We start from the raw sequence: 12,218 nt of genomic DNA, 5'->3' as shown, positions 1-12,218 counted from the left end.
CTCACTAGTAGGACTATATGATATGTGGTATATATATTTCTTTTTTATTTTTATTTTTTTAGAGAGAGAGACAAGGGCTTGCAGCCTTGACCTCCTGTCTTTAGGGATCCTCCTACCTTAGCCTCATGAGTAGCTGGGGCTACAGTTGGCATGCTACCATGCCTGGCTAATTTTTAAAACATTTTTTGTAGAGACAGGATCTCACTGTATTGCCCAGGTTGGTCTTGAACTCCTGGGCTCAAGCAGTCCTCTCTCCTCAGCCTCCCAAAGTGCTGGGATTGTAGACATGAGACACCATACCCAGCATTATATTTCTATAACATATTTTTTTCTCAGTATTACGAAGCTCATTTGGCCTCTATGGATTTGGATAAAGGATCTTCCAAATAGATCTTCACCTATATTAACAGTTAAATTTAAGTCTATCAGGATCATAGAAAAAAATTCCAAAAATGTTCTAGTCTGGTTTTATTGTTACTTAAGATTTCTATTGTGTAGCATCTTTCACTAACTCTTAGTGAAGCTTTCTATTTTGTATCAGATAACATCTGTTCAGCAAACACTGTTAAGCAACTATGATGTGCTAGGCATGGGTAGGTGCTTAACAGTGTTGAGCTTAAATGCCTGAAGAAATAGACAATGTCTGTTCTCTCAAGAAGCTTAGAGACTTAGCTAACAAATAATACACATGAATACATGGAATAATAGAAACATGTAGAAGATACAGAAGTATAGGATGGAATAGAAGTGATGAGGTGATGTTTCTTTCTTGGCATGAAACAATTAGGAGAAGGAAGAATGGGAAGGAGTAGAAAACTAGAGAACGTTTCACAAAGAATGTGATGCAATTTTCAAAATACATCATAGTTAAAAGAAATAGCCTGCATATATCACAGATGTCTGAAGTGACCTAGTGTTTGTAGGGAAGGACAAGTAATTGTATTGCAAGAGAATTATGGGGAATGTGGTGAGAAACGTGCCTGGAGGAAAAGGCAGTGATTAGATCATCAAGGTCCTTGATTGCCACACTAAGGAGTTTAGACATGATTCTGTGGATAATGGGAAGCTGTTGAAGGGTTTATGGAGGTGAGTCCATTATTCTGTGATCCATTTTTCATCTTAAAAAGATGTCTTGCATAGTCTTGTAAAGATGGACCAGATGAAAATAAGACAGAGCCTATGTAAGAGAATAATGCAACTGAGGGGACAGAGGCCATAATCTATAGCTCAGTCTTTTGGTCTTAATTGGTCAAAATCTATCTTTCTTCCTTTTTGTATCTTCATTCCCTCCCTCTCTCCTTTTTTTCCCCTCTCCTTCTTTTCTTCCTCTTAATTAGAATTATATTGTGGTTAATAATGGCACTATCTCTTTATATACTTGCAAATCTAATTAATGTTCATTTAAATAAAATGTTTTCCTTTGTACCTGAGTATTTTCTATTTCTAAAGTGGAGGCACTTCTGATTGTATTTTAATATGCTTTCTGAGTCTGTTCAAGCTACTATAACAAACTAGCAGAGACTGGGTAGTTTGAACAATAGAAGTTTATTTCTTACAGTTCTGAAGGCTGGAACTCTGAGATCAGGGTGACAGCATGGTTGGGCTCTGGTGAGGGTCCTCTTCAGTGTTGCATACTTCCTGCTTCTTGTATCCTTACACTGTTGAGAACAAGTGTAAGAAGCAAACTCTCTAGTTACAGTTGTAAGGGCACAAATCTCATTCCTGAGGGCTCCACCCTCATGACCTCATGTAACTGTAATTACCTCTCAAAGGCCATACCTCCTAATATCACTTTGGAGGGTTTCAATCTGTGAATTCTGGGAGGATACTGACATTCAGTTTATAACTTTTGCCATCTAGTGTTGATAGTTTCCATGTTCCTTTTTAGATGACTTTAATGTTTATAAACTATCCATTCAATATCCTATAGTCAATCCTACTAAAAGTCTATTAAGATACTGATTGATTGATTGATTGAAATGAGGTCTCACTCTGTCACCCAGGTTACACTGCAGTGGAACAATCTCAGCTCATTTGAGCCTCCCAGGCTCAAGCGATCTTCCCTCCTCAGCCTCCCGAGTAGCTGGGACCACAGGCATGCACCACCATGCCTGGCTGTTTTTTTTTTTTTTTTTTTTTTTTTTTTTTTTTTTGATTTTTGACAGAGACAGGGTTTTGCCATGTTGCCCAGGCTGGTGTCCAACTCCTGAGCTCAGGTGATCTACCTGCCTTGGCCTCCTAAAGTGCTGGGATTACAGACATGAGCCACCGCCCCTGGCCTAAGCCATGACCAAACTTTGTTCTTTATCATCACTCAGAAATATTCTACATCTGAAATAACAACTTCCTACTCAAGACTCTAACTACAATCTTCTATTCCTTTAAAGCTGCCACATCGTATAACTCTAGAAAACACTATTCATCTTGTATTCTGTGTTAGCACAACACTTCAGCTTAATGTGAATGTCTTCCACTGGGGTGGTGCAAAAGAGACGCTGTCTTGCTCCAACTAGACTTGTACCTCAGTGACTTAGAAAACTTCAATCCCTTAAGTCTTCCTTAGTCTGCCAACCCATCAGTCCCTCTAACTTCACTTAATTCCCTTTTGAATCCAAACCTATTTGAGTATCACTTCTCCTACTCTCTTGTGAGTACTTACAAATCTCACTTTGTTTTTCTACTACATTCACTTTGGTTTAGGTGTCCTTCTTTGTTTCTATACCTAACTTACAGCACTTCTGAAGGAAATAATATAATCATATTAATTAGTGCTTGCTCATTTATGGTTTTCTTCCTTAATTGGCCCCTTCCTATTCTTCTCTCCCACATCACTCTCAAATACTTTTGCTTGACCTTAGATGCCCATATCTCATATGATCCAAAAAAGTGAATACAAAATATTGAAAGCATTAGACATTAATTTCCTCAAATCCCAACCCTATAATGTTCTAAACTATTGCCAGGGCCCATGGGCTCTTCAAATCCTTGCTGTTACTACTCTGCTCACTCTAAAGGCTGGGACCTCCTTGCCTATGTTTCAGGCTCTCTTCTCTACTGATTTACTAGTCCTAGGTGACTGAATGATGTCCCAGGTGACCCAGATGTCTGATAAGCATCTTAAGTATAACATGGCCACAATAGAACTCTTCATTTTTCCCACGGGCTTGCTCGTCTGTTTGTCACCTCCATTACTGTAAATAGCATGATCTCCTAAACACTTTTTCAACTCAAAGAGTTGTGAGTCATTAGGCCGGGCGCGGTGGCTCAAGTCTGTAATCCCAGCACTTTGGGAGGCCGAGGCGGGCGGATCACGAGATCAGGAGATCGAGACCATCCTGGCGAACACGGTGAAACCCCGTCTCTACTAAAAATACAAAAAAATTAGCCGGATGTGGTGGCGGGCGCCTGTAGTCCCAGCTACTAGGGAGGCTGAAGCAGGAGAATGACGTAAACCCGGGAGGCGGAGCTTGCAGTGAGCCGAGATCGCACCACTGCACTCCAGCCTGGGGGATACAGCAAGACTCCGTCTCAAAAAAAAAAAAAAAGTTGTGAGTCATTATTGATTTTTATCTTTTATTCTTCCATTTTGAATCACCACATTCTTTGAACCATCCCCAAAAGATAATGCTAAGTTTTCTTTATTTCTGTTACATTACTTTAGTCAAACTACCATCATCTCTCACTTGGATTAGTATAATATTTTAAGTTTCTCTACTTCCATTTTCCCCCTTACAATCAATTATCCCTCCACTTAGCAGCTATGATGTTGTTCATAATATATATCAAACTGTATCGTTTTCTTGTCTTTAACCTTTCAATGAATTCCCATCATTTTACCATGTGTCTTAGAATCTTCCATGATGTTTTTGTTTTTGAGACCGGGTCTAGCTCTGTCGCCCAGGCTGGAAGGTGGTGGCCTGATCACAGCTCTCTGCAACCTCTACCTCCTGGACTCTAGAGATCCTCAAGCCTCAGTCTCCCTTGTAGCTGGGACTATAGGCACACACCACCATGCCTGGCTAATTTTTGTACTTTTTGTGGAGATGAGGTTTTGCTATGTTGCCCAGGCTGGTCTTGAACTCCCCGGACTAAAGCAGTTCACCCACCTTGGCTTCCCAAAGTGCTAGGATTGTAGGCGTGAACCACCGCACCCAGTTCTTCATGATGTTGTTGTGGCTGCCTCTCTAAGACCACTTTGTACTCTCTACCTGCTACCCTACTATTCTCCAGCTCCACAGGTCTTCTGTATCTCCAACACATCAAGTTTGCATTAAGGCTTACATCCGTTAGTGGTCCCACTGGGCCACTGGAGTGTACTTCTACCACTCTATGCATGGCTGACTCCTCCTCGTTAGTCAGATCCCAGCCTAAATGTCATCATTTTAGAGAGGCCATCTCTGACCACACAATCTAGACACCTAGTCACTGTTGATCATGCCATTCATTTTAATTCTCGGCATAGCAGTTGTCACCATGTGATCATTTTTTCTGGCTTATTTATATAGTTTTGTCTCTCCTTGTCTGTCTTATTTTCTGTGATAGTCACATCTTCTGGAGTAGTGCCTAACACTTAGTAGGCATTTAATAAATATGTTAAATCAGCAGTTGAAATCAGCCTTTTAAATGTATAGCAAGTAAAACCTGTTAATGAACTGAACTCTACTACATTCTGTACTTGAGAGAAGAAAGTAAATATTCTTTTTTTTCTAACAGAGTGAAAGTGATTTTTAAATGAGTCTTTAGTTAGCACAAAAGGAGGAGAAATTTAAAGTATAATTTTAAGTTTTTTCTTTCCCAGAAGAGAATTAAGTATTAAAAAAAAAAAAAGTTGGCTAATTTGATAAAATCTATAACACAAACCACTAAAGGATCATAAATGGGGATTAAATCTTACTGGGAAAAATAGAGTAGACTTTACAACATCGGTTAAAGATAGATTTATTGCTTACTCTGATCATGTCTTTGGTGGGCAGAATAATGCCCCTCTGAAAAGATATGCACATTGTAATCCCTACAACCTTAAATACGTTATATTATATAACAAGAGAGAAATAAAGTTGAAGATGAAATTAAGGTTGCTAATCAGTTGACTTTAAATAAAGAGATTATCTTGGATTATCCAGATGTGCCCAATGTAGTCACAAGCCCCCTTCAATGGGAAAGAAGAAGGCAGAGAGTTGTTATCTTGAGAAATACTCAATTTACCATTGCTGGCTTTAAACATCAAAGGGGAGCATGAGCTGAGAATTTGGGCAGATTCTAGAAGCTAGAAAAGGCAAGAAGATGAATTCTTCCCAAGAACTTCCAGAAAAGAATAGAGCCCTGCCAACATCATGATTTTAGCCCAGTGAGACCCATTTTGGACTTCCGACCACCAAGATAATACGTTTCTGTGGTTTTTAGCCATGAAGTTTGTGATAATTTGGTATCGCAGCAATAGGAAACTCATACGGTTTCCTTTTTGCTCTTCCTCTTGGGAAAAAAAAATAAAGGAAGCATTTCAAGGAAGGGTAGTAGATATGTTTCTATGTGTATCTGTGAAGGCTTTTCACTTAGCATTGTTATTTCTGTTTCAAGTTTGTTTCTTGTGCAGAACCTTTTGGTCATGTGTTGTGGGAAAGCTTGGGCAAACTTGGCCAGTGCAATTTAATTACAAACTTTAAGTTATCTGCTTTTAGTGTGCACTGCCACTTATTATCCCTTAGAGATGGAAATGTATAAAATTAAAAAATACAGGCCAGGTGTGGTGGCTCATCCCTGTAATCCTAGCACTTTGGAAAACCAAGACAGGATGATCGCTTGAAGTTAGGAGTTTGAGACTACAGTGAACCTTGATCGCACCACTGGGCTACAGCCTGCCTGGGTGACAGAGTGGGACCTTGTCTTTAAATAAATAAATTTAAAAAATCAAAAAAATAAAAATAAAATAAAAACCTAATCGTCTTGATCTCCCCAATCTATATATAACTATTTTTATAATGGTAGGTAGCATTTTCTCTGTTTAACTAAAAATGATGCACTTGAGGTTTGCGTTTGTCTTATAGAGGGGATCTTTAAAATACTTAAAGGAACAAACTATTTTAAAGCAATTTCAAATACTTTAACCCATTTATGCCTAATCCTCCATTATTGGAACGCTAAGCCTGCGGGAGTTATTTATATCCTGCTGCTCAAGGTCATTGCCAAAGTCTGATTTTTCACACACAAAAAATTGCAACCTCTGGCATAAATGGGTTAAAATCGTATATTTACAAACAAAGAGTTGATATACTAATTACAATTATTAGTCCATTACTTCAAATGCATACTCAATATTTACCTTAGCAACATTTTAAAACTTTGGTTTGCTAGATCTATTGCAAAGTCTAATTTAAGCATATAGTGCTAATAAAATGACAGTGATAGGTTTACAGACTGAAAAGGTCTACAGTTTGAAATATACTCTTATTTTGGCATTTTCAACTCTTCTCTCATTCAAATAACTTTTGAGTTTCTCAGATGTGAGATAGTGACAATAAGAACACAGATTGTACATCTCTGTCCCGTCTCTCTTCACTACTTCACTATATTCAATGATCTAGTCATACTAAGACCCACTATTCCCCAAAATGGCCACATTCTCTTTTATAGAATTGTGAACACACTGTTGCTTTGTAGGAAATATGCCAACCTCCTTCAACCAACCAATGCTTCTACCCCTTGGTGGATTTCTGAGTCACCCAGAGCTCAGCTTCAGTTTATAAGTTCCTGCTCTAGAAAGTTTTCTGTGAGTGATCCAGGACTTAGCTAAATGCTTCTCCAGTGTTGCTTTGTGCGTCTTGTAGGCCCTTTTAATCTAAACTTACTCCTGTTGTAGCACTTAGCACAGCAGGCTGAAATTGGGTTTTCACTTTTCTGCGTCCCTCGATTTCTCTGAGCTTCCTTATGGCAGGGATTGTGCATTGTACATTATTATGTTAATATCTCTGATGCTTAGCACAGTGTTGTCATATAAGGTGCTTTCAATAGAAAATTACTAAATAAATGAACCAGTAAATATGTAAAATACACAGCAATGAAGTATTGAGAGAAATCAAAGGAGGAGAGGTTGGCCTTTTCTTCTTTACTCTGAACCTGTAGTCTCAGAACTGGAAAATAAGTTAGAAATCATGGTGTTTCTGGTATTGCCTCAGATCATTCATGTGGATTTGGATTTCCCAAGCTGCACACTGAGCTTTATTTTGTTGTTTTAATTTTGCTTCCTGTTTATATTTTAATTTTCCTTTTGTTTATTCTTTGTTTTAATTTGTTTTACCTTAAAATGTATTTAGAGGATAATATTATAAACTTTTATCTTGAAAATATCCTCTCTTAATAATTTGGCTAATAATAAATTAGGACAAAATTTAAGGAAAATCTAGTTTGTAAGTTCTTGGTCCAAAAAAAAAAAATAAATCTCTCTGCAATAACATTTTATAAATTCAGCTTTTCATAAATTGGAGTGTACTTATTTGTATAATTCTGAATTAATAAGGTTTGAGTGTATTCAGTAAATGATTTTAGATTTATGCTTTCAAGATATTTAGTAGCTTGCCCAAAAATTTTACGATGTCAGCATAGGAAGGAAGTCTCCAGCTCATCTAGCCCAACCACTCACTAATTTTACAGATGAGGAAAAGTGATTCCCTTTTCTTCAGCTAACTGCTCATGAGACCTCCCGTGACAGCCACGAGCTTCAGAGGCCAGTCTTCTGACCCCATGGTTATTCCCATTATACAGAATGGCACAGTGTTACCATTTGATGCTTCGGCAAAAATTCTAAACTTCTAATCAGAAAGCATGATTTGAGCTTGGCACTACAACAAAAGTTGGAGAATCACTCAGGAAGATTAATATTCAGAGGGAAGCAGGTGATGCTTACAAACTCTAAAGCACCACATAGCCTGTTCAAAGGCTTCATATCACTGATTTAAAGCAGTGGGTAGGATGGCACCTGCCCATTTTTGAATACAGATGCTTAAGGGCTTCTCGTAGGACATGTGTATCAGGGCTTACTTAAAAAAAAAAAAAAATGGACTCCAGATCCCAGTGACTACCAAACCTGAGAATTTTCTGCTTCTTGCTGTCCAAGACTAACTCAGGATCTTACTTGTGCTGGGCTAGTGGTTTACAAAAACCTGAAAAGTGCTGGTGAAGACCGAGCATGACACACCTACTACACTGTTCCATAGAGTAGCCAGTGGCTGCTGGCTGTCAAAAACATTGACTATTAGCTACTGAGCACTTGAAATGTGGCTAGTCCAAATTGAGATGTGTTAACTATATACTAGATTCAAGGGCTTAGTAAGAAAATATAAATTTAAAGGATATTATTGTTACTATTATATTTTGGATATATTGGGTTAAATAAATTATTAAAATTATTTTCATATTTTTACTTAAATGTAACTACTTAGAAAACATAAAGATTATATGTGTGATTTGTATATCTGTTTCTATCGGACAATTCTACTGTAAGAAGTAGTTAGGGTAGGTAACATAAAACCTCTAGCGTCAGCGACCGCTACAAGGAATCTCAGTCACCAAAGCACGATTACTGCAAATTATATATCATGCAGCATTTCTGGTTTCCTCAGAATGGTGACCAGTGTATCCCAGCAGAACATTTTACATTTTTTATTATATAATGGATCTTTAGACACTCTTATACACGTCTCTGAATGGATATTTGGGAAAAGTATATACTTACACAAAAAGAAAAGCAATGATTCTTCTCCAGTTCTCTGTACCATATATTCCCATGAAAGAAGTGTAAACGTTATGCCCACTGGAATGTTACAGCATTCTAAGTTTTTCCTATTTCACAGGTAGACCTGGCATCTATTCTGGTGAGGGTGAAAATCCTGAAGGAGAGATAGTCATTTTTCTGGCGGTCATGAAAATGGGCTTTTCTGAAAAGGAGATAGTTTATGGTTTTATGCATTCAAGAGACTTTCTTCCAAATACATTTCCTGATGCTTTGAATCAGAGTTCAGGTTCAAATATTCTTTTGTGCCCACTTCCTTCTCAAGGAGATCATTCCATGTATATATCTCCATCAATCATACTTCATTGAATATTCTGGATGTTGATCACATATAGAAAATGATACGGTCTTTGCCTTCTAGGTGATCCACTCTAGGCCTTTAAATTATTAAATCAGTATTAAGTATTAGAGTATTGCCATAAATATTACAATGACAAATGCAATATTTTCACATATCAGTGTGTAAAGAACCCTAGTTAATTTTCTGGTGATCATTGAGGCCACTAGAAAACAAGGAATTGTGTTTATGAATTAGGAAGAATAACTTGCATATTGAGAATTTACAAAAATGACTATTAATTTGATAACAGTCCTTAGCCTCTTGATGAAATGTACATAAAAACTCCCATCTCCAAAAACAAGAAAAAACAAAAAATAGGCAAATGTCATCCACTATTTTCAGGATTCCTTGCTCAGAAAACATATTTTAGAGGCCACATTCAACTTTTTAAATAAAAGTGAACAAAATCAACCAGAAACTAAAACCAAGCTCTTCATAAGTGCATATGTGTAATCTATAGTGAAAAAGTGCAATAAATAAAACAAATCCATCTCTGCTCATTATTCCTGGCAGATCTTAACGAGTACACGATCCATAGTTTAACAAAGTTTGAATGTCAACCTTGGTTTCATGACTATTATATAATTTAATTACTATTAATTACCACATCACCACCACTACAAAAAAGTATTCTTGAATTTCAGTTGGAAAAAATGTTTCTTTTTCTTGTTTTTCATTTCATTGAAATTTTGAGTTTCTCAGAATGAAAAGACTAAGCAATTATCTAAACTAGGGCTGTGGAGAGGGAGAAGGTATTAATAAAATCCCTAAATGAAGGCTACCAACTTCCATGTCCTCCCCTAAGAATTTTGGCAGGCCTCTAAGGGAGGTATATAGCTTGTGGAATTAGAATTGGAGATCTAGTAGCAGATCCTGGCTACTGATTGAAAGCCCCTACCATACAGATATAATTCAAACACGTTATGGAATCCCTTAAAATAGACCGTACTAGCTTCAGACTAGCTTCAGACTCAGACTACTGGGGAATTTAGAGGGGCAAACACGTTACTCCCGTTTTGGTCATGACACTCTACATAAGAAGATGTGAGGAGCCGTATCACAGACATTACAGACCCAAGACCCCATTCCCAGATCTTCTATATTGTATCATGAGGACACAGAACCAGGAATTCTTGCCATAACAGTTTGATCTGCTGCCAGAGCTTGCCCATGTCTTCCTCAGCGTGATTTCCCTTGGAAGATTTTGCTGCTGTGGGTACTCATCCTCAGGCCCAAGGGGTGATTCATGAGCCATGTAGTTCCCTGGGAGAGAGGTGGGGACAAACATCAGATACAGCAGGGCATAAGAAGGGGGAAAACAGAAGAGGGGGAGAGAAGCAGGGAGTCCTCTCTCTTTCTGTCCGAAATGCCAAATGGGAGTATACCAGAAATGTTGTCATTTGGCATATGTTTTAGACATGTTGGAAATAAGACAACCACAAAATAGAACATTTTGAAACATTTCCTCAAATATGCATCAGGATTCTTTGTTGATGTTACCTCCCAACATCAATGGTAGTCATTTCATGCACAGGACATATTAAGGATATTTCTACATCTTACCACATTGTGTTGAGATTTTAGAACTCACCCTCTTCAAAAATTACATATATGAGGGAATATTACATTTAAAGGAATATTATTGACATTAAAATTTCATCAACGGCAATGAATACTCAAAGAAAATGAAGCAATATCTTCAAAGTTAGGAAGAAAAAATATACTTAGCTGCACTTTGTATTATGCAAAAGACACTTCCAGTCATTCAGAAACTTAGTTTACTTATTATTTAGTCTCTCAATATGAAAGAATATTCAAGGGCTTCACCAGTAAAACAATCAAGAAAAAGAAACATAGAAAAGACTATATGAAATACAAGTGCTAAAAAACTCGTTATGGCCATAAAAAGATAAGGGACTCATGCCCGTAATCTCAGCACTTTGGGAAGCTAGCCAAGGCAAGAGGTTCACTTGAGGCCAGGAGTCTGAGAAAGCCTGGGCAACATAGTGAGATTCTGTCTCTCTATCTATCTAGCTATCTAGCCAGCCAGGCATGGTAGCATGTGCCTGTAGTCCTAGTTACTTAAAAGACTGAGGCAGGAGGATTGCTTGGGCCTAGAGGTTTGAGGCTGCAGTGTGCTATGATCCCACCACTGCACTCCAGCCTGGGTGACACAGTAAGACCCATTCTCAAAAAAAAAAAAAAAAAAAAAAAAAAAGAAGAAGAAAGAAAGAAAATGAGAAATGATTCATGAGGTTTTGATGCTGGGAAAATTGGTCGTCAAAAAGAAAAAAAATTAAGATGTAAGATTACATTGTCTTTTTATAGGAGGCCAATAAAATCACTCAGTTCTACAGTTAAATAATATTACAAGTATTGGGGCCAGGCATGGTGGCTCACTCCTGTAATCCCAGCACTTTGGAAGGCTGAGGCAGGCATATCACCTTAGGTCAGGAGTTCAAGACTAGCCTGACCAACATGGTGAAACCTGGTCTCTACTAAAAATACAAAAATTAGCTGGGCATGGTGGTGGGCGCCTGTTATCTCAGCTACTTAGGAGGCTGAGGCAGGAGAATCATTTGAACCTGGGAAGTGGAGGTTGCAGTGAACCGAGATCACACCATTACATTCCAGCTTGGCTGACAGAGTGAGACTCCATCTCTAAATAAATAAATAAATAAATAAATAAATAAATAAATAAATACAAGTATTAATTACTATTTTAAAGTCTTAGAATCAGCTTTTAGTTGTCCTAAATAAAGTGACCAAACAATATAAATAACCCTCATAATAAGGATATAAAATTATACCTAAAGGATTTTTGAGGTGAGTGAGGAAGAGAGGTGAAGAAAAGGTTTAGTATTCATCACATCTTTCATAGCAAAGAATAAGAAGATATTGCCTTAGTTGATACATTTTTAAATTTGCCATTTATATTATTTAAATTCAGAAAGGCAATGAGTAGAAAAACTAAGGAAAAATATATCTAAAGACATAAAGGAGGAGGGAAGAGGAGATGTGATAGATAGTATAAGATTCCTAAACACTTAATTGTTTTGATAGCATCTAAAGGTGATGAATCATTTACTAGAG

At 37.5% G+C, this 12,218-nt stretch overlaps 1 protein-coding gene and 1 long non-coding RNA gene across 15 annotated transcripts in view; one reads left to right on the top strand and one right to left on the bottom strand.

Annotated features, from left to right (window-relative positions):
• SOX5 (SRY-box transcription factor 5) overlaps positions 1-12,218 on the top strand; it is a 1,038,891-nt gene that overhangs the window by 579,830 nt on the left and 446,843 nt on the right. The window lies entirely within an intron of this gene.
• The window catches only part of LOC116268969, a 34,644-nt gene continuing 32,173 nt past the window's right edge, over positions 9,748-12,218 (bottom strand). The window contains exon 2 of the long non-coding RNA XR_004176277.1: positions 9,748-10,388. This is a non-coding gene — a long non-coding RNA (uncharacterized LOC116268969). The remainder of the gene's footprint in view (positions 10,389-12,218) is intronic.

Source organism: Papio anubis, chromosome 9 (genome assembly GCF_008728515.1).
Source record: "Papio anubis isolate 15944 chromosome 9, Panubis1.0, whole genome shotgun sequence".
In the NCBI taxonomy this organism is placed as follows: domain Eukaryota; kingdom Metazoa; phylum Chordata; class Mammalia; order Primates; family Cercopithecidae; genus Papio; species Papio anubis.
Note: the sequence above shows the minus strand (reverse complement) of the source record. Positions and strands in the feature narration are given on the sequence as shown.